General features: G+C 39.4%; 1 protein-coding gene across 1 annotated transcript in view; it reads right to left on the reverse strand.

Annotated features, from left to right (window-relative positions):
* Positions 1 to 7,330, reverse strand: part of LOC117938005 (cadherin-18) — an 84,237-nt gene extending 76,907 nt beyond the window's left edge. Inside the window, exon 1 of the mRNA XM_034862314.1 lies at positions 7,089 to 7,330. The gene's annotated coding sequence lies outside the window, so the exon portion shown is untranslated. The remainder of the gene's footprint in view (positions 1 to 7,088) is intronic.
* Positions 7,331 to 27,831: the final 20,501 nt, after the last annotated feature.

Below are 27,831 nucleotides of genomic sequence, written 5' to 3' on the forward strand. Positions count from 1 at the left end.
TCTGTTTTGACTGCATATTCTCAGGTGTAGCTCAAGTAAAACCACCAAATCAGTCAGTGGTGTGGAGATGGGTCTGACAATGCGACATTACCAGCAGGCTGAAGTTACTGACAACGTTATTGTCATTTCAGTCAGGAACACTCTCGTCATAGATTCAACCATTTATTGCAACAAATGGAAATACAGTTAGACTTAGCGATGAGAGCCCTGTTCTAATGTTGCTCCTGGGATCAGCCAAGCAGCATGCTGAAACAGGAAGCATGAACCTGAACCCCCCCCCCACTACGTACACAAGAGTAGGCCCAATCCAAGACCTTAAAACATCTTATGATGACACTCTAAACCAGGAAGATACAGGTTGGGGTGGTGGAGGCTAGCTTTGCCAGCTGCAGTGTTATGAAGCAGCATTGGAATAGCACTGGCCTTGAAAAATGGTTGTGATTGGTTGTGATTGGTGGGAATGATGATTCAATTAGTGGGCATATGACTTAGGTGTCCTGGATGAACTAATGCAATGCTTAATTTCACCTGTTTAACTGACTTTGGTAGTTTAGATAACACATTTGACTGTCCTGCTGTTACAGACCTGAACAAACCACAGACAGATGTCTCATTCAGTGACTCCCGGCAGCGCATCGCTGCAGTCCATGTCACAGTTCAGCGCGGCTGCAGAATGAATATAGGGGAACCACTATGGATATTTGGCGTTGTTTTTGGCCTGGCAAGACACTGTCGGCCTTTACAATTATAGAGAAAACACTGAACATTTTCACTAGCTAATCTCCCTGAGCAAGATGCCAAAAGTCTACCAGTTTATTTTGTGTAAACTGTTGAGTATAAATGTGTTAGTGAAATGCCTAGAGCTTAGAATGTAAATCTAGAGGGGGATAAGTTAGATTAAGGATGTGCCCAGGTGAGTAAAACACAGGCTTTTCCTTGAAGAAGCAGAAACCTACCGAATGTAACCGCAAGGCATACCCTCCAACCTGAGAACAAAATAAAATCCTGGGAGGCAGCCCCCAGGTTTCCAGGCAGAAACGCACGGTGATTACATAATGACAGTTCATTTTAAAGAGCTATTTAAAAAAAAAAAAGGAAAGTCTCCGAGCAAACACTCGCAAATGGGAGTTGGTAACCCGATCCCTGAATAGTACATTAACTATTTATTCAGCATGTTGGCAATACAATTAGTTTTATGGTTTTCAAAGACATTCTTCCCATGAAACAGTGGACAAATACAGACAAAAAATTCTCATCTACATCTCGCTGCAGCTGCGTTTCCTTTCTCTTTTACGTCACACGTTTGTTGTTGCTACATCACACGTGGAAGCTTTTGCTGCTGTTACATTTTAATCAAAATTCTGGAAAAACTGATTGTAGGTTATAATTTCTCACTTATTACGTAAACGTAACTCACACTGCCTGATGGCACTCAACACAAAGACCTTCTGCTTCCTGAAACAGTGCTGTCTTGCAGACTTTGACGTGTAAGACAATGTTTTTGTAAAAGAAATGAATGGCTGGATAAATGTTAACTTCAGGAAGTTAAGAGAAGCACACATTTATTTTTTTAAGCATTGACTTAGCATGGATAACAAATATTGATATTTATATATATACTAAATTTCCTATCATGAAAAGGCAAGCCGCAAAAATAGTAAGCTCATGACCTATTCACTATTAGTTCATTTAATGTAGACAATGTGAGAGAGCTATCATTTTTCCTTATGCCATGGTCTTAAAATATATAAATACTGTATATATATATATATATATATATATATATATATATATATATATATATATATATATATATATATATATATATATATATATAAATAAATATGCTGTATATATAAATATGCTCTGCCATGATCAAACTCAGACTTCAACTCACAGTGCTGAGTGTTTTTTAAGGAAACGCTTTGCTGCCCATTCGTCACTGACAGTGTGAGCAGAAGATGAATCATTCTAATGTTGCTTTCACCCATACCAAGAAACCCATAGTGCAATAATGTCAGCATGATGCAGTCTGCTCTGTGTCCCACAATAACAAAAGGGAAGTAAATCAAAAAAACAACGGGCCAGAAAATGGCGAGTTAGACATCCAGGTTAGGCTGTTTTTTCCTCTCCTAATGGTGTTAATGAGCCAGGTGTCAATGTTTGGCTTCCATCAAGAAAAGAACTCTCTGTTTTCCTCAAAGCCAAATGCCTCCAATGTGTTTTCACTCTCTGCATGATTACCATGTAGGTCTTTTGGCCACATCTACCTAGCTGATGAGTTTATGGAAAACACCTTCTCCTTGATTGGCAATTGGTGTTTGTCTGAGGCCTATTTAAGCCTCTAGAAGCACATGGTCTGTAAGTTGGGCCACTGATGGTCCTATGAACAAAGATTTCACTTGTCAGTTTTACACTGTGAATCTTAATGTGGAAAGTCAACCCCTTTTTGCTAAAATATGGGCATTTATTCAACAGGATGGGACTGAGTGGCACCAGTAAAGCATTCCCAACAGGGAGCTTAATACAGAGCAAACAGCTGAGCATTGAGTCTTTCATTTGAACTGTGAAAGAAAGTTTTCGACAACCAGAATAGCTGTTGATGATTTCTTTTTGGATGAATATAATAGTGACAAGTCCACTTAGTTTATAATTGGATAACAGAGCATTGCAGTAGCAGACAGGATTTTCCACATTGTCATTAATGTAGAGACTTCACTCAAAACAATAATGTCACTGAAAATCTTTAGTGGAATCAGTTTAACTGGACATCCAGTCCTGTGGAACATATAAAAGGTGCACACAGGAGACTATCATAAAGGATAGCAGAAAATTGGACTTAAACGTCAATACCATTGAATCTCAATGTCTTAAATGGCAAAGGCACAGCAGTTTGTATCCATTTACACTATTCCCTAAGAGATGTGAGATAAATTATGCTTTGCTTTCAGGATACAATTGATGAATACTGTTTAATTCAATGTCTCGTTAACACCGATAGTCATATATTGTCTGAGAAGCTGTTTTACTGTAGATTGAACCAGCAACACAGATAGATGAAAGTTGAAATCTGAGAGAATCACAGCTCACATTGTGCAAAAACAACCATAGAAAAGACTAAATAACTTCACAACTTGGCGACCTTTTTTCCCCCTCAATCAGCCGTGCTCAAGCTAGGCTTTCGTCTCTTCTTAAATTTATACCAAACAACTCCTGCGGAGATCTAAAATACAATATTTTGTGCATGTTTAATGCTCAATGTGAGAACTCATATTTGCGTGTGCGTGTGCGTGTGCATGCGTGCGTGCGTGTGTGTATAAACATTCCCATCTGGAAAGCATGTCTGATAAGAAGTTGGATAACAAAATGGATTCATCATTTATCTTTTAAACCACAAAATAACATCACACTGCAACACTAAAAGCAGGGGATTAGTTTACCTTGTTGCATCCTGGGTTTAAAAGATGATGACATGACTGACAAGACTGATCAACACTTGCCTTTTCAAAGTAATATTTCTTACTTGCCAAAAACCCTGACATTGCCAGTCTGGGTTGGCAGACAGACGCAATGAACAACGACTCTTTATTTGCTATCTATGAAGAGACTGTTAATGTTTGGAGAAAAGCATGATTCATCTTTTGAATGGCCCTCCGACCGCACTGTTGGCACAATAATCCACTGTTCTTTTTCCTGTCTAGTCTGCTAGTGATATGATTGAAAACACTATGGTGGCCATCACACTGTAGCAACCTGGAATGAATCATTTCTGCATGGACCATGACTTCTTGATGCATCTCTCTTTCTTTTAACATTGATTTGGCACGATTTAGAGAATGTGTTACTTTCAGGGGTGCTCCAGGAAATTAACATTGCAGATGCCTTGCTATTTAAACCCTAGTCTGTATCAAGCTAAACTCCACGCTCCACACAGAACCTGGTCTTTGTAAAATTGGTGGAGTGTTCAATGTTAACATGAACCTGTGTCCGTTTTAGTCCCAGATAACCAAGTCAGCAAACTCTGATCAAAACCTTTCCAACATTAGCCAATCAGCATAACAGTAGCTGTATGTGACTATGTAGAGGTTTTCACTAGAGCTGCAAAGATGAATTGATTAGTTGTCAACTAGTTAATTAATCGACAACTGTTTTGATATCTTTGATTAATCGGTTTGAATCGTTTTTTAATGACAAATAATACAAAATTATCTGATTACCGCTTATTATTTTTAAGTTTCTTCACTCCTCTATGACAGTTAACTGAATATCCTTGAGTTATGGACAAAACAAGACATTTGAGGAAGTTATCTTAGGCTTTGGAAAATACCGATCAACACTTTTCACCATTTTGTGACATTTTATAGACCAAATATTAAGATTAATCAACAATGAAAATCCTAGTTGCAGCCCTAGTTTTCACAATGATTGTTAACATGTGATCTAAAATTGAGCAAAGATTGACAAATAAGTTTTTCATGGTGTTGCAACTTGCCCCCATGCAATGCAATACACACAGTTTAAGATGGCTGCAAATAAGCAACTTGATAATTGCACAATTATCAAGTGTTAAGTTGTCTTAACACTTCAGGGTAGGGTTTGTGTAACTGGCGTCAAATGAGGGATTGAAATGACACGTACGCTTTGGCCTTAATGCAGTTATCATGTTATTGACAACACATAGTTAAACACTGGAGTCTGTTTGTAGGTGAAACTGGCATTTTCCTGAGTTGCTGTCTTCAGTTCGATTAATGATGGTGTAATTAGCTCAGTGCCCTTTTCAAAAAAAGTAAACATCCACAGGCTCGGGAAACACACATACGATTATATCAACAAAGAGTTTTTAATAAAGGGTAGAGGGGCCACCTTCGTCCTTTTAGAACATTTGTAGTTTGCTCTGGATTGCTTTCAGGCAGGTGCTGACCTGTGTATAGTGGGATGTTCTAGTGAGATAGCCTACAAGTCACTAATGCAAGAATCAAAACATCCCATAGGTTAAATCCGGGTTCTTCAATGTTTTTAAGCCAAGGACCCCTTAACTGAAAGAGAGACGGATCAGGGACCCCCTACTACATATATTGTAGAAAATGCAGTTGCATATTAATCTGGTCCTACAATAACTTTTGGGGGAAGCCTTTTAGGGCTGCATTGCATACTAAGCTACATAAATAGCTTAATAATTGTTGCTTTGATTTTACATATCATGTTTTCATGTTTAACACACATGTGGAACAGTCAATCCTTTGGGATGAACTGTATCTGTGGATGGCTACCTTAGTAACTACATTAAAAATAGGCCAGTAAACCTATCGTCAGTGGGGGTTTATATTTGCTTATTATATGATGGAATCTAATACGAATTTTAAATTAGATTTTTAAATAAAGATGACATTTTATGAGCACTGAATTTCAAATTCAGGCACAAACTATTAGGCTTCTTTGGAACTCATCGAGCTGCCTTGTTGGCTTTAACAACACCTTCCGAAGTGATGATTGTCAGACTGCTTCCAAAGCACACACGGCATTCACTCACCTCTGTAAATGTGTTAGCAGCTGTAATGGTTAATTTAAAGTGTAGGTCAGTAATTATGTATTGCAGGTGTTACATCTTCCAATTTTGCACATTTCCAATGTGGGAAAGCTGGGTGGTAATGGCTTTACGTGGGACTACCAGTGTAAGGATGGATGTTCAGCTGGTTGCCTAAGGCTGACTCCTTTTAGCACATGCTACACAGGCCTATGTGATTTTACACACAGCATGTCATTCTGTTGCAAAATCACCAGTTACTAACAACTGAATATTTTTTAAGACATTTATCAAGCAAAAATGCAAACATTTGCAGAATAAAAGCTTTTGAAATCTGTGTATTGTTTTGCTGTTTACATTATTGTCAGTGGATTCTGCATTTCTACATTCTACATTGAATTGACTTCTTTTTTTTACTAATTTCAGACAAGGTATTGACACAGCAATTAAACCAATTATCTGAAAGATAAATAACAGTGTTGAATGAATGTAACAATGTATTACAGCCTTGTAGTTGCATGACTAAACATGAACTGCTACAAATGCCCCAAGAAAATAAAATCATTTAAACTTCTACTTCGGCTCAGTGTTTCTGATCATACATGTAAATAACATTTCCACTTTGTCTGCATCAATGTCAGAGCCCATCGCAGCCAAATGATTCCTCTAGTTATGGGAGCTATCATGGGAAAAACATATCATCCACAGCTTCTTTTCCCTCCACACAACAACATGCTACTGAATGACTTGGCACTTGCCATCTTTTTCCTAAACATTTGCAAACGCACCAGAGAGGTGATCACCTTGCAAAAAAAAAAAATCCCTCTGTGCTCACCAAAAGCCAATCAGTGCAACATTAAAAGGGACAGCTAAGCATCTGGCACTTGGCTCACGCATCTTTCTACACACACGACTGTCAAAGCATTCAGATGACTGAGGCTTTCAACTCAAAGCATCTCCCTCTACAGAGAGATTTGATCTGGTGCGAAGAGAGAAAGCTCGACTTCTAGAGAGAGAGAGAGAGAGAGAGAGAGAGTCTGCAGTCAAAGTGGACTCTTGTTTCCTGCAGTGCGCGTAAATTTCAGTCTGGCTACACTGGTGCGGCACACGCATCAAAGGTATCGGATAGCCTCCAACTCCCACTCTGTCATAGCAGCCTGTCTATCACTCATAACTCCACCGAGGCGCTGGGTGCAACAACACCCCAGGAGGAAAGACGGAGGCGCGCAGCGTGAGCCAAATCCACTCATTACATCCGACAAAATGAGTGAAAGAAAGTGCGCACTCCTCTGCTCCTTGTCGCCTGTCTGCTTCTATCTATTATTGCCTAATTTGACGGGGCACAATTACAAATGGGCGCACAGTCAAACTCACCGCTTTCGAGCGCGCACACATGCTCTCACGCACAAGACCCCTGTTCATCTGCCAGCTCTGTCAACCACAACACAGTATAGGCGGGGACACACGCCCGCGCCTCTGTCACGCGCACAGGTGCAAACGCAAAACTTAACACTCTTATACACATAGCAGTCCAAAGCCAGACAAACTTATTTCTCTCTCTTACCTGTCCGCGTGAACTCCTCTTAACACACACTGCAGCTGATTAACGCCAAAAATAAGGTGTTGTGGTTTGTCCCTCATTATACTTTCCCTCCATCTCTCCTTCAGTTGCAAAGTAACGCTGCCATCCTTCTCCAGGGCAGAGCTTGACTGCACGACTTGCGGAGAGCCGAGACTCTCCCTCTCTCCGTGTGTGCGGGCGCCGGGACGAGCGAGCCGAGCCGCTGAATGTGTGCGCATCTCTCCTCCAAAGCATCCTCCAATCCCGCCCGGGTACTGCGGCGGCTCAGGCCGAGGAAGGCTCCCGATTGGTTGGTTTCCAGATCAATCAATGGCTATCAGGCTCGGACCGGCCTCCCCCTTACCTCTCTTTCCATTATCTCCCTCTCCTCCTTGGCTCCTCTCTTTCTCTCTTTACACGTGATTATATAAGATAGTGATCAGGAAGCGATACATTATCCCTATCCTATTTACTACCTTCCCTGACCGTCCCAATTGGAAAGAGAAAAAAAAAAAATACATTGTGGCTCAAAGGGTGGGCAGCAGCTCAGAACTGTGTGAGCTGCAGACTAAATGTTGCATAGATGTATCATTTAAACTAGAAATTAAGGGTTTTAAAACCCTTCACCCATGCCAAAAAAAACGTTAGAATTACCCGGACAGCTTTAAAATGAAGAAACAGTGTGAATTATTGCATTTGAGAATCATGATGTCATTTCCACCTCTCTTTTTACGGGTTAAAGGTCAAAATCTGGGATGTCAAAAAAGCTCTAAAACAATAGTCTGCCATATGTAAATCTTTAGTGAACTCATTACAGTGTTGAATGGATCTCTGTAACAACACTCAAGGAGGAGATTTAACCAAGAGCTTATTTCACTCATAAGGACTATGTTGTAAGAAGTATGCTGACTGACAGAGATGCACCAATTAGATCACCTGCAAGCCTTACTTAAAAAGAGGGATTGGGGTTTGAATATATAGTGCTCTTACTTCTACCCCGAGGAAGAGCATAAAGGAGCCATCATCGAGGAGCTATAGCCGAGGAAACTCGAGAGTTGTCTTTCCTGAAGCCGTGCAGCTGAAGGAGTTGCTAACTCCGCCCATACAGCTGATGAATTCATGTAACGTTTCAGAGGAAAAGACATCTCATTCCTCTAAAACACATTTGCTCGTTGCCTCTCTCCTCCCATGATTTCATCGCGTCTCTCCCACACCTCCTCGGTGGGAGGGACTAAGACGGACTAAGGGGAACAGTGGTATTCAGGAAAAATAGTCTGAAGATTCAGAAAGTTGAATTGCTTGTCTAGCCTTGCCCAAGATGAAGCAAAGGTAGTTAAGACGCCAATTTTGCGAACAATTTGGGGCTTTTGATTCTTCGAAAAAGGAAAGCGTATGTCCACATGCTCCAACACAACTTCATCAGAGAACCGTTAAAAGGATTTTGGAGACATTATTTCAAGGGCCAAAATAATCTTTTGCTTTCCTCGGAAATAGAAAAATATAATTGATTGTATGATTGCATAATTGTTTCATATGGCACTTTCATATACAATTCCACAAATCCCTGAGAAGTATGCACCATAAAATTTAGCAAAACCATGCATTCTGATTATATTTTCAAAAGCAGGCTACCACGCAACCTGACTCCGCCTGGATATGAAAACGTTCCTGTTCTGTGGAAATTTCTGAGTCTCAAAGTCGGCACATCTGCCAAATTTGTCTTAATAATTGCACGTAATTGTGTTTTGCAAACTTTTTTCCGTCTCTCTGGTTTTGCACACAACTAAGCGGGATTAAACGCACCGTGAACCTAAATTGATCTGCAACCTTATCACAAAAAAATTAATTTAGGATTTTATTAGACTGTGAAAAAAATGGCAGTGCCAATGAATGTAATACGAATGTACTACTGCTACATTAATGCTACAATATCCACTGACATGTTGACATTGGAGCTAAATGTTTCCCAACGTATAATCCACATGGAAATACTTTTTGATTTAGGTCCAAAAATGTTTTCACTTTTCACTCATATTGCATGACTACATTCATAAAATTGCATCCTGATATTCAGGCACAATAATAAGCAGCTTGATCTTTAAATAGCTTCTATTAAACCCTGGCTTTGAAACATCTTTAATGGCTGGCAGAACAACTGAATGTCTATATTTATGCTACATTACAAGTTATGTTTCATAGTAAAACAAAGACACCATTATTTAAACTGATCAAAACAATAGATGATGTTTTGATGACATGATGGAATAATGATGGCACCTTGAGCAAGATCGACGTCTAATGTGTTCAGTATCACTCACTTAGTATCTAGTGGATGGGATGGATGACTTTATGACACCAGTTTAACCCTTCATTATCCACTTTTCAGAATAACTACAAAATCCAACATAGCATAGGAAACCCCGTTTGATGCCAACCAATATTCTTCAGCGAATCTACCAAGCTCAGATATGGCACACTTGTCCAGTCTTCCAAAAAACATAGCTTTTTAAACACATTCAATTGTTTTAGTCTCAAACCCCTTGTACCTTTAGTCCTCCGGTTCATGTAAACTGCTTTTTTACTTTCATAATGCAATCACCTATTGCAACCAGCACTTCTCAGCTTGGCTGCACTGCTTTTACTGATTTTTAAGCCCAATTACACTGTCCTTTTTGTTTTTTCACTCTTATTCTTTGACTTTCACTCTACAGTTTTCTCTTCGTTTTTCTGTCAATCGATTAGTCAATCTGTCAGTCAGTCATTCTCGTTCAACTTCTCTCTCCTCCTCTCTCACGCGTGCACACACACACACACATACACAAACCCTCTCTTTCATTTCACTCAGATACCCTTGGGCCGGCTGTTGAGTCTGCCCATGAATTCAGCCGTGCTGTTGCTCACTCTGGATCCAAAGGGAAACTTAATGAATAATGAACAGAGCACTGGAAGTGGATGGTGGGGGTGTAGGATGAGGAGATGGACAGAGAGAGAAAGAGAGAGAGAGAGAGAGAGAGAGAGAGAGAGGCCCTTCAGGACTAGGACACGATGGAGGGATGGAGGGAGGGCAACTTGTTAGTGTTCACCCATCAATTAGGCCACATAGGAGACATGAAGAGAATGGAGGGCGATGCGTCATGGACCAGGGGAGGTGAAGGGGGGTCTAAGTCTATAAACTGAAGAGTGTGCTTGCTGAGGAGACAGATTAGGCATCGGAGACGAGGCAGGATGAGAGTTAGAATGAAGAGGACATGGAGAGGCAGGGGTCTTGAAGACGTCAGTGTCTCCTCAGCACGCTGCCTCCAGCTTCATCTATCATCCAGGCCTAGTTCTTCCTGCCAAAACAACTGTGTCTCTGGTCCTCATCCACAGTTGGCACACAGCTTCAAACACGCTCTAAAGTGGGCGTGCTCAGTGTATTAAAACAAAATGTCTCCTTGAAACCGCAAACAGGTAATTTCATTCTCAACACCCAAAGAAAAAGAAGAATCACACTTTCTGATTTAACATGACTGCTGAATGTCAGGGTGTGAATGGGCATGTACCATGTCCTGTCCAAAGTCTGTGTCACATCTCAGATGGGCTTTTTGAAAACATGACCATGAGCTTTCTCAAACCTCTTAACCAGTTACAGCCTAGCCTTAGTCCTTGGCCAATGTACAGGTGCAAAATGTAAGATTATTTCACATTACAAAGACATAAAGTCATGTAATGCTATGCAGGGCTGGAGAAACATTCTTCATCATTGTTCTGTCTAAAACAAAATGTGTACTGCTAGCGTGACATTGCATAAGCAAGATCCTTTTTCACTTTCACTTAATTTTGTCAGGTTTTTATTATCTTATTATTGTTTAAGATTAGATTTCTTACCAGTGTATGCGTTGAAATATCTCATTGACTCATCAAATACTGTAAAATCTTTTATAAGCAAGGTAAGGGTGTTACTAACACTGACTGATAAAGCAAGCTGCATCTTCTCTGTCTGCCCCAATTAACATCTAACCAGCCTCTCTGCAAGAGTTTTGATTGGTTCATGTATTACACTTCTTCCTTGTTGTTACCAGCACATGAGTGAGGCTCATACTGTTTATTTAAATTCAAAATGAAAGATATACTAGTGCCAAGAATCTCACATTAAGGCAGCAGGCTACAGCCCATTTCTTTATACCTTTTAACACTGTCTGTTGATCAAATAAGGTTTACCAGACTCTGCACATCGTGCATGCACAATGCATTAGTCAGACCATGAGATGCACTGTATGTATGCTATTGTACTAATAACTGACATCCTTTGTGCATCACACTCAATTTCCTGTCAATTACCTTCCACAATCACCTCACAGCAGCATTTCATTTCAGTCTGTGTTTGATGTGGTTAGGTTAAAACATAGTGTATGTATGGACACAAGTGATTTGAGGAAAATAAATAGTAGTAAGCAGGATGAAAACCTGTGTGACACAAATGCAAAGGGCTTTCAGTGATGGTTTATTAATGAGGAGGAGCTTTCTTCAACATGTGAGTGTGAAACTCTGGAAGCACAAATGCCTCCCCCTAACAACATACTGGACAGTGCACTACAGGTTACTCAGGTATCGATCCGAAGGGCCATTTCTCTGCGCGACGTCTATTTCCTTGACACGTTTTTAATGACAGGTCGTTAAATCATTTTGCCGTGGGGGCTAATTGCTGAAGAGCCTTTCACGATACACAGATGTTACATTACATTCTGCTCCCTGGAAAAGTCTGCAAGCGGTTTAACTTACGAGGACATTTTTGTGGTGGACCAAATAGTCAGTGTATGTTGTTGTTGTTGCGTTAAAATGGTGCATGCTGATTCTGTGGACACTCCCATATATAAGAGATATTTGGTCAATTAATTTTTAGCTAAGCAGAATTGAGGGATTATGCACTTGAGTGAATCCCATTTCAAGCTGCTGGTTGGGGTGGGTGGGTGCACGGGAACTGCTTTGGACACAGACAAATGCCAGAGGCAGCAAGCTCTGCTGGAGCTGGGAGACACATATCAGCAGGGTATGACTGCGAATTTGTTTGCCTCCCGCAACGCATGTAATTTATGTGTGGTTGACGAGCATCAAGGTTACCCCTTACCTCGCCATTAAAAATCCAAATGCTACTCTTCCCTCCGTGGAGAATACTGTCATTACTGGTACCCGTGAGCACTTACTCGAAAAATTACTGCTCAGGAATCAAACAAATAGTTGGTTTTGCTACTGACTCTGGAAACATATTGTTTCCTCGTTAAAATACATAAAGTGTCTTGCTGAAAGATATGCAGCCTTTTAGAGGCAGGTAGCCATGCACAATGGTTTCTGGGCTGGTTATAGTGAGATGTACGCTACCGGTCAAAAGTTTAGGGTCACTTAGAAATTCCAATTGCACTCCATTATAGACAGAATACCAGCTGAGATCTGTTGCATTGCTTTTTTTAAAACCAGGGCAGCAGTTTTCAGATTACATTACGTGCTTACATAATTGCAAAAGGGTTCTCCAATGTTTTCTCAGTTAGTTTTTTGATAAAAGTAAGTAAACAGTTGGAACATTGGATGAATGGTTGCTGACGATAGGCAATGTGGGTATTGCATTAAAGATCAGCCACCCACTCAGATAAGCTGGTATTCTGTCTATAATGGAATGGAATGGAAATATGTAAGTGACCCCGAACTTTGGACCAGTAGTGTATGCACTAGTATTTAAAGTATTTGCACAGTTAACACTTCAGGAAATGTGTAAGGATTCAGGAAAAGGATATACAGCATTTTAATAGAACACAGACATTGGTGGAGACATAACTTTGAACATATAACTTGTTTTTTCTAACTGAAAACATAAATTAAAACAGCTGATGAATATATTGTATTGTCTTTAAACCACAAGGCTTTCATATTCCCAACCCACATTTTATGCAATTAATGATTAATTCACAAGATCTGATTTATAATAAAAACACAGGGATTGCTGGGTGAGAAGGAGGGGAGAATGTCAAGTTTCAATCTGTTTTACACAGAGGGAAGTTTAGATGCAGCTAATTTACATTCTTCTCATACGGATAGAGTGTAACTGTTGGAATAACTGACAGTAACTGCAAATCATATCTGACACAAAATAATAGCCGTATAATTGAAAATATAACAACTGGAACAAGAAATGAACAAAAAAAAACAAAAGAATCAATCCTATGACAGAACAGAGTCAAAGTGGTTTCTTTGCCCTCATGTATCGAGAGGCAGCATTGGCTCAACTCTGTTGCGCTAAGTGATGACAGGAAATGGTGTGAGTAGGGAGACTCTGTCAAGAGTTATGACTCTTAATGGGCAGAGTGCACTCGTGACTGAACAATGGAGCTGCTGCTAAAAAAAACAAGAGCTATCATTCATAAAAGTGGGTCAAGACTTTCAACTCTTTCAAATAAACTTCTTCAACTAATGATGCCTTTTCATTGTTGATGAATGTGTTGATTTTTCTATTCATACAATTTCAAAACAGAAATATCGCCAATCAACATGAGGAAAATGTTTTTTGGTCTCCTTTACTAAAAGTATCTACAAAACATTAACTGACACTGTATTTAATTGGTTTTCCCTCTGGCTCCTGGCAACTGAATCCTAATCAGCATTTAGACAAATCTTGTAAATAAGGTTCGGGGAAGATGGTAATCTTAGTTTAAAACTGAAACAGTCCATAATGACACAAGAAAGGACAACCAATTTTCATCCTAATATTAACCCTCTGAGCTTCAAGGTATTTTTTGACAAATTGTGGTCACATCCAACTATTCTGCCCTCGGCAGAGTCCTCTTCACCATATACAATCTTTGTGTCATCTGCAATGATGGACCAGCCTCCCATTGGTCCACAAAATGTAAACCATCTATTGATTGATCAGAATGATTTACCAGAGCATAATTGGAAATCCAAATTGTGCTTAGCATTAAAGCTAGTGGCGATAAACGATAGAAAATTAAATAAAAAGGTAGATAATAGGTATCAATCTTGGATGTAAACAGTTTGGATCTTTTTGCACAAAGACCCCAAAAAACAATGCAATTTTTAGTTGTATGTGACAAGCTCGGGCTTATAGGGTTAACCCGTGTTAACCTGTTGTCAAAGTCCTGTGCTGTACATGGACACGATTTGTGACCACCACCAACCCTACAAAATATGTGATAATTATAATAATAATATAATCATTATAATAAAATCATTATTTTCACGATAAAAAAATAAAAACAAGTTCCCAACAAAATGTCCCAGAGTCTGAGGCAGCAACTTCAAATAGCTTGTTTTGTCGGACCACTAGTCCAATACCCAAAGATAAACAGTATACAAGGATATTAAACTAAGGAATCAGCACATTCTCACATTTGTTTAAGTGGCAAATATTTAGCATGATTCACAATGCCCAGAGATATCACTTTTATGATCAAGAAGTGCACTTGGGGAGTGCAGACTTCGGCCAAAGCTTGCCCCTTACACAATGTTAATACAGTGTGAATTCTTCTGAATTTTTAGATTATTCTGACACCACATGGATGCAGTGAAAAATAAGTAGTATATCCACCTTGTGATTCACATCTGCTCAAAATAGAATGGATTCTTCCTTGGCCCACGCTACAACCTTCCACCAAGTTTCAATACAATTGGAGCAGTAATTTATCTGTATCCAGCGAACAAGCACTCAACACCGAAACAAACAGGCAAACCAAACTGAAAACATAACCTCCCTGGCAGAGATTACTTAAGAAGTGATGAAATGTAAATATTTTATGTTTGTCAAAGATGCATTGTTCATTTACTGACTATACTTTATAGTCTAAAAGTGAAATAATGACCTTGAAAACCTCTATAATGCACAATAATAAGTCGGGCGCCAGCGCTCTCGTTCCCATCCTACTGTACCTGAAGGCTTAACTCTGTGGGATATCGTCATCCTAACCTCAGAAATACTATGGCAACCTTGATGATTGTCTTTGAGCTGTGAAATAACAGCAGATATTCCTGGAATGCTGTTTTTGTCCTCCAACTCATGTTCACCTCCTCCAGTGGGTGCTTTTTCACATCTTTTGAAGCTCCAATCAGTTGACACTTGTACAAAAACTGATATGTGAAGACATCCACAGTACTAGGATGAGGGGCTGCAGGAATATGAATAGGAAGGCATACTCTATGTTCACATTTACATGAATGCAAATGTGAGGTACGTCATTCTACTTAATACTTTGTCTCAAATACATTTATTTGATAACCATGGCCAAAGGTATGTGGACACCCCTATTCATATGCTTTTGTGTGGTTTTGGTCTTAAACTGATTTTCATGTTTGTGTTTGAGTCTAATGAAGAAAAATCCTATTCTCTATGGGTCTGGCTTGGTACTTGGGCATCCCCCAAACTGATGTCACTGTTTTCCTATGATGTTGAAAAACTGTACTGGCTAACATAGAACTCTGACCTCAATTCCATCGAACATGAACTGGAAAGCTAACTTTAGCCGGACCTTACCGCACAACAGCAGCGGCAGACTTTACTAAAGTACTTGTGGCTGGCTGAATAGAAGCATATCCCTGCTTCACCTTGAGCATGCAAGCAGGGGCGTTAATACAGTAAGGGGCCCTCCGACAATATGTTCGGCAGAGAATGGGCCATTGCAAATAATCAAGATTTCCACCTTGATATATTTATATATATATGCGTCTGTTCAAAAAAGAAATCACATTAACTTAAAAACATACAGCACAGAATTTACTATATTTGCCTCAATCACATCAATAATTTCTTATTTTCTTTGGTATTTTTTTCATACAGATATTCAGTAATAATTGCTGGGTTATATGTGTGTTGATGTTGTACAATGTCAGGTCTCTATTTGTTTAAGTGACAAATTGATATGATATATGTAGCTAGGCGCATATCTTAAGACTTGAGATGAGCACATCTGTTGAGCAATTAGCCTTGCCTTTTAAACAGAACATAAATACCAGGTCCACCACTGTTTTTGGATTAGTTTGATTCTGTCTCATAAAAACATGTAAATGCGTAGTTGGTATTGTTTTGTGTTTTCCTCCAATTGAAAGTTCACATCGGTATTTCTGTAACGTGGCATCCTAAACTCTTACCTGTTCATTTGTTTTTTTAAAAACACACCCGTTCCAGTTATAGTGTCTGACACGACTGACATGTAGCTGTGATTGAATTATTTAACATTTTACATGGTGAGGTGTGCAGCATTAGATATGCTTTGTTGTGTGACGCATGTTTGTGTGACATTGTAGGCGGACGATTTTTTTTTCTCCTGCAATCGTTTGTTAGAGTGAATAATGGTACATTTGCTGCCAGATGACGAAATGATAACGGTATGTTACAAAGTATACATGTTTTGCAGGTTAATGTTGTACATTCTCCACTACTGTGTGTTCCTGCCTCTGGCAGCGCCTCGGGGATCTCTGTCCTCCCATGCACAGAGAGCTCATTTAGAGACCCACAGTATCAGGTCTGACTCAAAGAGTTATGTTTATGAGACAAAACGTGAGAATTATTGGACAATTTTTCTTTTTTTTATCAAATTCTAAAAAGTTTTAGATGACAGGTGTCAATTTATGTGATTATTTGGCTAACTAACCTGAATACTTAGTTTTTGTACTTTACATTTAATAACATATGGCAATAATGGATTGAAAGGATTTTTGCATCACTGTGATGAAGTACCTCCGTTTGTCAGGTATTTAATTCACTGGATTGGCCAAAAAAAAGAAAGCATCTTTTTTTTAAGATGTAAATGATTTTCCAATTGAGCGTCCAGAAGATGTTTTCTATATGAAATATATTTAATCTGTTCTCCATCTAACTGATTTCACTGAGCTTGTACCTTGTTTGTCTGTTCTTCTTAGGGTGTTCCCATTATTGTATTAAAGTGTTGCAGGGCATTGTAATAGAGAACGTACTCAGCTAACCCACTTTGTAAGAATAACGATTAAGTAATAAATATCTTCTCTAAATGGCATTATGTTAATTCTAGATACAAAATTGACACTTTGGTCAAAAGACAGCAATAATCCACAAAATTGTTTACGTTCATAAGACAATGGGCTTGTAAACAACCAACAATGTAATCAACAGTCGGTGACACAGCTTCAACACTGTTAACACAATCTCAACTAAATCGTGACCTGTTATAAGGTGGTATTCTTGGCAGGGCTTTCATCAAGGCAAATACGCAATTAATAGATTACTCCCTATGTGGGAAGAACTTGACTTTTGAACAATTGGGAATATCCCCAATAAATAAGAAACCCTTTCTTCCTATAAATTATCTTTACAAGACATAAGCTGTAAAACAAAAATACACTGAATCTCCGCTGCTAACATGTAATGAACACAGCTGTTTGTTTTGGTGTGGCCCACATTATATATTAATATTATCATTATATTCAAAGTAATGAGTCAGTATCACAGCGTGGCAACCACAGAGTATGAGACCATTTTTACACAACATAAGTACCCCATTGAGCAAACAGTGCTCCCTCCCAGCGTCCCCATGTGTTATAAATATGTTCACCAACAGTAAATACCTAGCAGTCTGTCAATGTCTCAGTTAATAATCTTAAAAAGTCCCAGTTGTGAGTTTAAAAATGTATATTCCAAAACAAATCTCAGGATACACAATATATTGTAATTAGGTATGGGATTATATATATACTCTAAACTTTCTGAAAATAAATGCTTAAAAATATGTTTCAAAACCTATACCCACATAGCCTCTAGATCGGAAATATCAAATAAGGAATGACGGATAAATGTTTTCCAATCCAAATGACCATGGTGTTTTTGTTATATAAATTGCTGTGCAGTACAACTGCCTGCTTTGTGCTCATTACAGTGAAGGAGCCGGAGCTCATTTAGCAGGATTAAAGGGCTTACACCTCTGTCATCTCAAATATTGTGGGTAGTGGTTATAAGGTCAGTCGCCTTCCAAAGACACACAGAACTTACTTGACATACTGGAGGACTGTTGACACGGTGCCTTAGTTATTTGAGGAATGGTGGAATTAGACAAACTGCCTGTTTGTTCAAAGACAGTCACTTTCCTGAGAATCACAGCCCCAGCAAACAGCACAAAAACACATTTGGCCTTTGAAAAGATCCACTTCACTCCACTTAATTAACCCTTTTGTGGAGTAAGTAAGACCGTTAATAGGTATTTGTTCCTTGCTGACAGCTCCAAATAGAAATAAAATGGCTCCCTACATTTAAATTCTATTAATAATAGCATGTTTGTTATTGTCCTTTCATGGCTGCTGGTGACTCACTTTGCCCTTTGAATCATTGATGTGATCAATACTGAATCCGAGTACAGCAGCTGCGGATGAAATCCAAGTCGGATTTTTAATATCAGGGCAGGCACAGTGACCACAAGGCATTGAATCCTCTATAATGGCTTTGTGACAGACTGCATGGCGGATGATGGTCAACATCTAATGCATTAGGATTCATTCATTTAATCGTTAGGGTCAACAACCTTGTGTTGCAGCCAATAATAGTGGGTATCTATGACTTAGTCCACATTGTATAAATGCACATGAAATGCAGAGGTGACTCCAAACATGCATTACTGTTTGTGTAGAGAAAAGTTCTGTCATAGTTCATTTATTGACCCTGCACTTCTATTACAAATCGGAGCACTAGGTTACTGCTAGCCATTGAGCAGGGTAGAAAAAAAGCACTTCTGACCAAACAACCATAAAAACACGCTCAATGGATTGATTTTAGACTCAGAATCATAAACTTGAAGAGATTAACTAAGCAACATGTACTATACCGTGTTCAAACGAGACTGTCCTCCCCCAAAAAACGACCACCTAAGTCTTTTGTTCAAGCAGCAGTCACGACACATCCTTGCGTTTGAAGAGCAGACAGTGTTTGCCACAGTCTCTGTCTGTGGATCAGCTTCACTAGGCTATACCATTAACCCTCAGCCCTACTTGACCAACATATAAGCTTGTAGAAACAGATCTCATACTGCAGCTAACATTTTTTACTGTTTGTGCATCATGGTTTAACTCAATAAAATACTATGGCAATGGAGCTTTCAGGAAAGAATGACACATTTGCAACACTTACACTGTACAAATATTTATACTAAAACATAATCATAGTACATATTTGTCGGAATATGTTCTTTTGAAAAGGCTGTCCCCTTTCTAAATAAGCACTCTGAAGCTTTAAGTGGGTGTTGTGTACCATAAAAGAAATGAGAGTAATATTTAGTAACATTTGAAATTGCAGTATTTCCTAAAATTGCAGGGAGACATGGGGAATGTTCAAGGGGCCAACCTTTTACCGTCGAAGTCCCAATCAGCATCTGTCTCAGCTTGTGTCCCACAAACAGAAACTAACGCTAATATGCCTAAAGATAACTTTCAGTATCGTTTACAGCCTCTTACATGGTTGAACACAGTTACAGCAGTTTGAAGGCATCACTGGCCTGGATACAGGTTACATTTTGGTAGTGGCTTTAAGAGCTTCTCTCATTATGCTGAGTCAAGAGCATTTGATAAAACATGAAGTGACAAGCGTGTATTCTACAGCAACACCACCTAAACGTCTGAAAGGGAATTGCCGTAGACGAGACGAGTAGAAAGGTGCCTGAAGCCTGAACCAAATTCTTCAGTGGAAATCGATACTGTCAGATGTCATTCACATAAAGAGGAGGCAATGTAGAAACACCTGCGTCACTCAGATTGTCTTACACCCCAGGTATAGAGTCTGCAGACAGGAAATGGTAACAGAAAGTGATAAAACAGAAGTCCCATAACAAAGGGAAAGCTCCACATTCCTTTCAACAGACTGGAGTTTTAGGCATACAAATATTATACAAAGTTACATTTTGAAGACCCACACTTTTCTTGCTAAATATAAGGCTTAAACAAGAGAAAAAAAGTAAACAGAAAGTAACTAAATGAAAAATGCCATATATGAAAGGAATGCCTTACCCTTGAAATATCCATTTCTACATGAATTACTCACCAAGCATTGTCTTGAATTCATGAAGAAATCTTTGTTATTGACGTGTGACTCAATGGAGAATTAAAGAAACAGAGAAACGTCTTGATGCATTTAAAAAAGTAGGGGTCTAGGGGTTGATATAGTTGTGCTGTTGTTAAACATGGACCCCTATTTCATAAATGCAACAACAGCTCTCCAGTTTTGGATTCTTCGTTCCCCGTGGAGCGGTGAATGGACAATCAAAGCACGTAAATCACTTCAAGGCAACACTAGATGAGTAACTGTGATACAAATGGTCATTTTGAGGGGGAAGAATTCCACTAAGTTTGCTGGGGAGTTCTCTGTTTGACCCCTTAGCTGCTGTAGGTCATGAATGAAAGAAAAAAGTCATACCCATTTCTTCTCTAATGAATATGTTTATGAGAATTACTGCTTTCAATTTTGTTGAATAACAAACTAAACTAATTAGATTACTTGCGCCAACAGAGCAGCTCTGCCTCTATTAAATGTTCATATTAATCCAGTCTGCCTCATTTGGAGTACATATTGTACAACCTCGAGTTATTTAAAATGAACTACATTGTTGTTGTTAACAGAAAATGGGGGAGTTTCTTTACCTTTTGTCTGCTGGGACAGAATCAAGCCCACCCATGACCATGAACAGAAATAAACAGCAAGGAGGTGGGGCAGGTTTTAGTCTTAACAGAACACAAAAGGTTCGGCGCACACAATGTACACTCAATATTATTAGTTTTTAACTTGTTTTTACATAAGAAAAATCCCAGATTTAACAAAACTTTTTAAAGCAATAAATGTACACCCCAATTATATGTATATACGGATTAAATAAATCCAACTAACTAACTGTTTGGAAAAAGCTTCTAGTAACAGAAAGCAACGACAAAAACAGGAAATATAAATGACCTGCAAGCCCAGACTCATTAGCAAAGTGATTAATAAAACAATAAATTACATAGTGCTTCTACAAATTATATAGAAAAAAATGGATTCACACAATTATAAACAAAACAAATTACGAAGAGCTTAAAAATGCTCTCGAAAGTACAAAACTGAAAACTAAAAAAATGAGCTCTGACAATAATAATGTCCCATCAGTGACAACAATTGGGTAGACTGGTTTAGTATAACACATCTTCACTTCTCCATACATGTATCACACCGTCTGCCGATCAACACCCCCCCCCCCCCCCCCCCCCCCCCCCCCCCCCCCCCCCCCCCCCCCCGTCCTTGGCGTGTGGAACAAACCCAGAAGCTCCCAACCCCTGAAGCCTCAGGATCAGCTGTGTTTTCTGACGTTGTGCCTTCAATATGATTATCCCTATAGCGCCCAACAAGAATGCTTTCAAAAATCTGTTCATAGTTTATGTTCATCAATTAACAAAATGCAGTGAATAAACAGAAGAGAAATCTAAATCAAAACAATATTTGGTGTGAACACCCCTTGCCTTCAAGACAGCAGTAATTCTGTTAGGTACACTTGCACACAGTTGTTGAAGGAACTTGGCCGGTAGGTTGTTCCCAATATCTTGGTGAACTAATAACAGATCTTCCGAGGGTGTAGGCTTCCTCAGATCCTTCTGTTTCTTTATACCAGACAGCCTTGATGATGTTGAGATCAGGGCTCTGTGGGGGCCATGCCATCCCTTCCAGGACTTCTTGTTTTCCTTTACACCAAGGATAGTTTTTAATCGCATTGGCTGTATGTTTGGAGTTGTTGTCCAGTTGCAGGATACAATTGGGGCCAATCACACGCCTCCCTTATGGTATTGCATAACGAATAAATATCTTACAATATTTCTGCAGCAAAGTCTATAAGAACTATCTTTAGCATAATAACAACAAGGAGTCCTGGAAGTTATAATAACAGAGCCCTAATCTCAAACATCATTGAGTCAGTTTTTACACGTGCCTTAAACCTTTGCAAAGTACTGCAAATAAATATATGCTGTATGTATACTGTACATTTATGTAAACTCCTGTTTTATACAAAAATCATGAACACTAATACTTAGACTACTGTATACAACTGTCGTCATTCAGTGAAGACAAATAAGCATTGAGCAAAAGTCTGAATCAAAGAAGACATCATGCACAGAAGTTGTCCTAAAAAAGGTTACTTCTCTTTAATTCTGCAAAATGTACTGTGCAGATCAGGCGTGGTTTAAAACTGCAATATAACTGCAACTACAAAGAATCCTTTTCTCTTTCAGTCATGGCTGCTTTGGCACAATACATACTCTTTTCCTTTGAGAATAATGCTCCATAATCTTGGAGCAACAAGATGCTCTCCCACTGAGAAGTGAGACTGTTCACAAATGTTTCAAGCTTCCTGATCAGTGCAGTTCCTGCTTTAGTTCTCTTCTCCCACACAGCATGTTCCTCTGGCGGCAGCACTCGTTATGTTCTATAACACCTAAGTACTCTCTAAATGCATTAAACATATCTCACATATATGAGCACATTGTGACTGTGTGGGAAAATATCAAAAGACAATGTACATTTTGAACAACTATACATTTTTAACAATGTTAACAATACACAGTGTGTTTATATTTAAAGTCAACCTCTAGCAGTGGCAGGACACATAAGCCACTGGAGTGTTTTTTCTCGTCATGTCTATACGTAATGGTTGCAGTTTGGTTAGGTTTAGCAAACAAAACTACTTACTTTAGAAAAAGAACCTGATTTGGGTTCAATTCAGTACATTTGCTATGACACTTCTCATTTGAATTATACCCCTTGACGGAGAACATGGTGGAGCTCCATTTGTTCCGTAAACTTACAAAAAAGGTACATTGTACTTTGATTTTTAAACAGAACACTGACCTCAGCCTCCTGGGTGATAGTACTGTTTGTATAACCCATCCACCATCCTAACGTACTGTACCTCCTTATGCGGAGAATAAGCGCTCTTGTCTTTCCCGCTTTGCGTCTGTCTAAATTACTATGGCCACTAGAAGTAGCCGCCGCCCAACAACAAAACGTAACTGCGGATTGAACAAACAACAAGTCGATTTTTCAGGGTGAAAAACAGTCTCCGGGGACCAGTGTGTAGTCTCGTATGTCTCTCTGCCACGTGATGGCAAGAATATACAGTATGCCAGTTGCTCACATATTACTCACTTACTTTAAAGTAAAATACACTGTCCAGGCATAGATCAAAGTGTTCTATCAGCTGCTAAAAAGATGTAAAAATGACATCTCTTTGAGGTTTTTGTTTTGAAGAAACAAAAAACAAACAAATTCCCTCCTTGTCCTGCTTGTGGGAAAAATCATAATCATCTAATGAGAGCAATGTTTGGGAAAGATGGAAATAGCTCAATGAATATTTTAAAGCCACTGACTCCAGCAGCTATGTACTATGAGCTAGTTTCAGTGTGGTTTAAGACAAAAAAATATTAGACTAACAAACAGTGGGGTGGGGGGTGTTGGGCAGTTAAGGCTTGCCACTTCCTAGCCTTGCATGTGGTTGATTTCCCCTGTGCTAATCCTTGAGACACAGATCTGGGATTAGAGAATCAGGAGCGAATCAGCAGGTAATCCAGCGTTGGTGTCTTGCCAGCAGAGGTCAAGCATGTCAGCGTCTGCTGCTAAATATGTCCTCCAGCCGACGTGCTGAGGAATGACAGGGGGAATCCGGTGGGATGAGCTTTACACCCACCCTAACAAGCAGTATTTGTAAGTCAGGTCACTGAACCTGGCCCTTGTTGGGCCACCAGTTGATTTACGAATCTTCTCAAAGTGTTCATAGTGCATTCTCCTCTCCAAACCTTTACATTTCCAGTCAACCCTTTGGGAATTCCATAAATCTTAACATAAGTGTTTCACTCACAAGGGCTGTAAACGTAATGACATGTAATCAATGCAAGGTTTTATGAGGTCAAACGCCGCCCCTGCTGATGTCGTTACAGATAAGAAAGCAGCTCTTCCAAACACAGATTCCAAAAGGTCACTCTCCTCAAACTGCCAGAAAGATCAAGAACCAGCATCTCACCCGAGGAAGTGTCACACCCCCCCTCCGCCCCAAGAAACTCAGACCTCCAGACATCACACTTAAACACTGGAGGCTTTCTACTGAGCGCATCCAGATCAAGATTGGAGAATTACAGTGTATTGGTTGTGTATGCCATTTACACCCGGCCCAATCAATATTACCTACCCATAACATCCCTGCAGCCTTGTAATGTAACACAGGCACTGGATTGCATCCTGACCCAAGGAGGAGGAGGCCTTTACCTCTCAGGTTAATATAGTAGCAGAAAACCATCCTCTTCTCCTTCAGTCTGAAGCCACAGCTCTGGGGAAGCTTTCTGCTCAAAACGCCTCTGAGCTTTGAACTGGGCCAAGAAAAGACAATGTAAGATATTATGTGGTACAATTACCATCATTTTCTCGCTCCAAGACCCTTTTAAAAAAAAATAAAACTATGACAAAATATTCGAATGTCCCAAATGTCTGTTATCATTGAAGGTCCTTTTTAAGTTGTTTTCCTTAAGATTTCAGTCCTAGTTGAGTTTGAGACACCTGTATTTACTTTGGCAAGTGTGGATTAAACTACAGCCAACACTCCTTAAGCACTTAAATGATCAGAAAACAACAGAAGGTGGCTGGGTTGGCTCAGTTGGTAGCAGGCGCATATTTGCATAGAGGTTTATGCCCCGACGCAGAGGTTCAGGGTTAAAGTTCAACTTGTGACAATTTCCTACATGTCTTCCCCCTCTCTCTCCCCTTTTTCACCTAGCTGTCCTGTCATTAATGGTGGAAAAGCCCCAAATCTTTTTGTTAAATCTTAACAAAAAAAAAAAATACAAAAGAACTAACTGAGGTATGTGCTAACAATTCAACTAAAATGTTGTTGGTATGCTTACGCAGGCAATTTGTATCCAGGGCAGGTATGGCGGACTCAGCGTTCACGTTCTAGAAAGGTAATTACAGATTGTGAGTAAATTGAATCGATAGTGCAGAAAAAAATTATCAAAAATATGTTATTTTGTGGAATTGTAACATGAATTGTGTGATATATATATATATACATAAGTTGTTTTAGTTCAAGAAAGGATTTACAGTATATGAATACATAAATAAACCTTCGATATTTTTTTTAAGAAGAAAACTCCTTAGCACTGCATAAAGGTTAAATACAGATTCTTTTGAAAGTCACTTCATCATGGTGTAATTACAGCACGCAATAACCTCTGACTTAAGTCAAATGAAAGCTGTCTGGCCGACCTATGAGGCCAACAGAAATTTCTGTCCACTAACTCCAAATTCCACAGCTAGAACTGGCATCCAAATTAGAGAATTGTGGAGTAATCACCAACCACTCCATCACTCTCACCCCAAACAATGCCGCGGGAGGTAGCTGCAGAGCGGAGTCATTTTCAATCCAACGTGTTAATACAGTCTTTGCAATGTGAGGGCAACATCTTAATCTCTTACCTCATTAGTCTGTATAATATGCAATAAAATTCCCATTCCAGGCACAGAAGAGGAAAGCATTGACTTTGGAGTCCAGTGTTCCTGCCCATAGCAGTGCTGGTAAAATCCCACATGGGCGGCAGCAGCAGCAGGCTTATTATTCAAATCAACAGGCAGTGTGAAGTGTCTGTAAGATCATGCACTTGTACCAGGGTTTCCTATTAATACCCGAATAACCCCTGTTATCAATTTAAGGATACAAACATACTGCATGAGGCAGTCTCTCAGGTAACTTTGTTGTACTATCAGCTTGAACAATTAAACAAACAAAAAAAACATAGATGATGAAAGCCTCAGGGTAATTTTAGGATTTAGTCATTGTCATTCACTGCCAAGACAAGGGCTGTTTCTCCAACATAATCACATCAAAATGTGGCTAAGTGTTTGATGTTTCAACCCTCCACTCTTTCATTTAATTGTTAAATATTACATTTTTAAATAATGTTTAGTTTTTGTCATTTTGTCTTCAAACATAATTAGCATCAAATCTTGCTGTCAAAACCTATTTAACAGATATAATGAATGTTTAATTCAATTTTAATTGTCTTTTCTTAAAGGTTAAGCTTCCCTATATGTGTGTACAATCACCTGAAAAGGTTTAAAATAGTTCAATTGGTTACTAATGTGCAACTTAGTTGTTGTGTCTGCCTTGCTGCAAAAAAAGAATTCCCCCTTAGGCCGGCTACACACTGGCTGCGTCGCGTTTCTGTTGCGTGTCAGCTGCGTGGCAGCTGCATGGATTTTTCTACATGTATCATATGTCTATATGTATTTTCCATACACAAGAAACTTGTCTGACGCGGTGCTGCTGCTGCTTAGTGACATACTCAGAGGGCTGTCCCAGGACATTACCAAAAATTGGTAAGTAGGCTGTCTTTATTTCAATAACATTAAAAACTTTGTGTAGCTGTAAAGACTCTATATTGCAAGCCTACCTGATGTTGGACCATCACACAAATCCATTTTAAAAATTACATATAAACATCTGTTCATTTTCTATTTTGCCAGGTAACGCTTCAGAGACACGCGTGTCACGTCAAAAATAGCCATTGCTTCTATTTCTAGCATGCACGCGTTTTTGTTGCAGCATGTTGGGACAATAGAGATCTGACCTGATCTAAGTAAGAGGCATACATTGAAAATATGTTTCCAATGTGTCGGGAATACTGTCAAAAAGGGGACTCAACACAAACCTTTTTGATTTTCAAAATGTTATCGCACAGGTGATCATTCACAATCCAAAAAGTAAAAGTTTTGATGTCAAGCACCTGTACATTGAGCTCAAGAGAGGACCCTTCCTTGTAACCATAGTTAAGTTTGCTCCACCCATGGGTAGCCAAAGGTAGCCACAGTGAGCAACATGTCCATACAGTGTATCTTTTGGATGTTTGTCTAATGCTAAATCTGAGGCAGCAACATACCAAATAAATAATAAAATGCATTGTGGAGAGTGCCACAATGTCAGAACTAAGCTAACTTGTTTTTTTCCTGTGATGGAATGATTTTAACGTCGCATCAGACTACAGTCCTGCGTTGCTCATGCAATAACAATCCATCCTGAGATATGGAATCACATGTCAAATATAATGCATCAGGACATAAACGGGCCCTCTCATCAATTCCAGTCCCAAGGGTGCTTCAAATTCTTCCACTACCACTACACATTATAGCAGGACCAGCAAGAGAGAATGCGTCCAGCTGAGAGCCTCCATTCACTGTCCTTATCAGTAAAACATCCCTAATATTTACCATTGATGGTAATTGACAAACCAGATTTTGAATCTCATAGAGACTGTTTATTCCAGTTGCCTTACATTTTGCCCGCTTGCATCGCCAACACTCTCCCCAGGGCTTAGCCTGCGCCAAAAAAAATCTGTCAGAATGCAGGAATGCTTCTGTTCTGTCAGTCCCATGGATCTTCAGAAGGAATGGCCCTAAAGAGATAAGGCAGCCGGACAATGAGCATGTCCACCTGGCAAGGCGAGATGCTCCATCACAGGGCCCAGGGTTACTAAGGTGTCAGTGGCTTCCCCTGTCCGCTACATTAAAGAAGTGCCATATCCTCAATGGTCCCTGGCAGATACTGAAGACCTTCTGGCAGAGTTATCGCTGCTGACTGCACTGACTGTAATGTGGGATTTAATTCTAAACACAGGGACCAAAATTAAAGCTGCTCTAAGCAAGAACATTGTGTAACAAGGACACAATGTCATGATGTGAGGCACCTGCAAC

The sequence above is a fragment of the Etheostoma cragini genome, chromosome 22 (genome assembly GCF_013103735.1).
Source record: "Etheostoma cragini isolate CJK2018 chromosome 22, CSU_Ecrag_1.0, whole genome shotgun sequence".
In the NCBI taxonomy this organism is placed as follows: Eukaryota; Metazoa; Chordata; class Actinopteri; order Perciformes; family Percidae; genus Etheostoma; species Etheostoma cragini.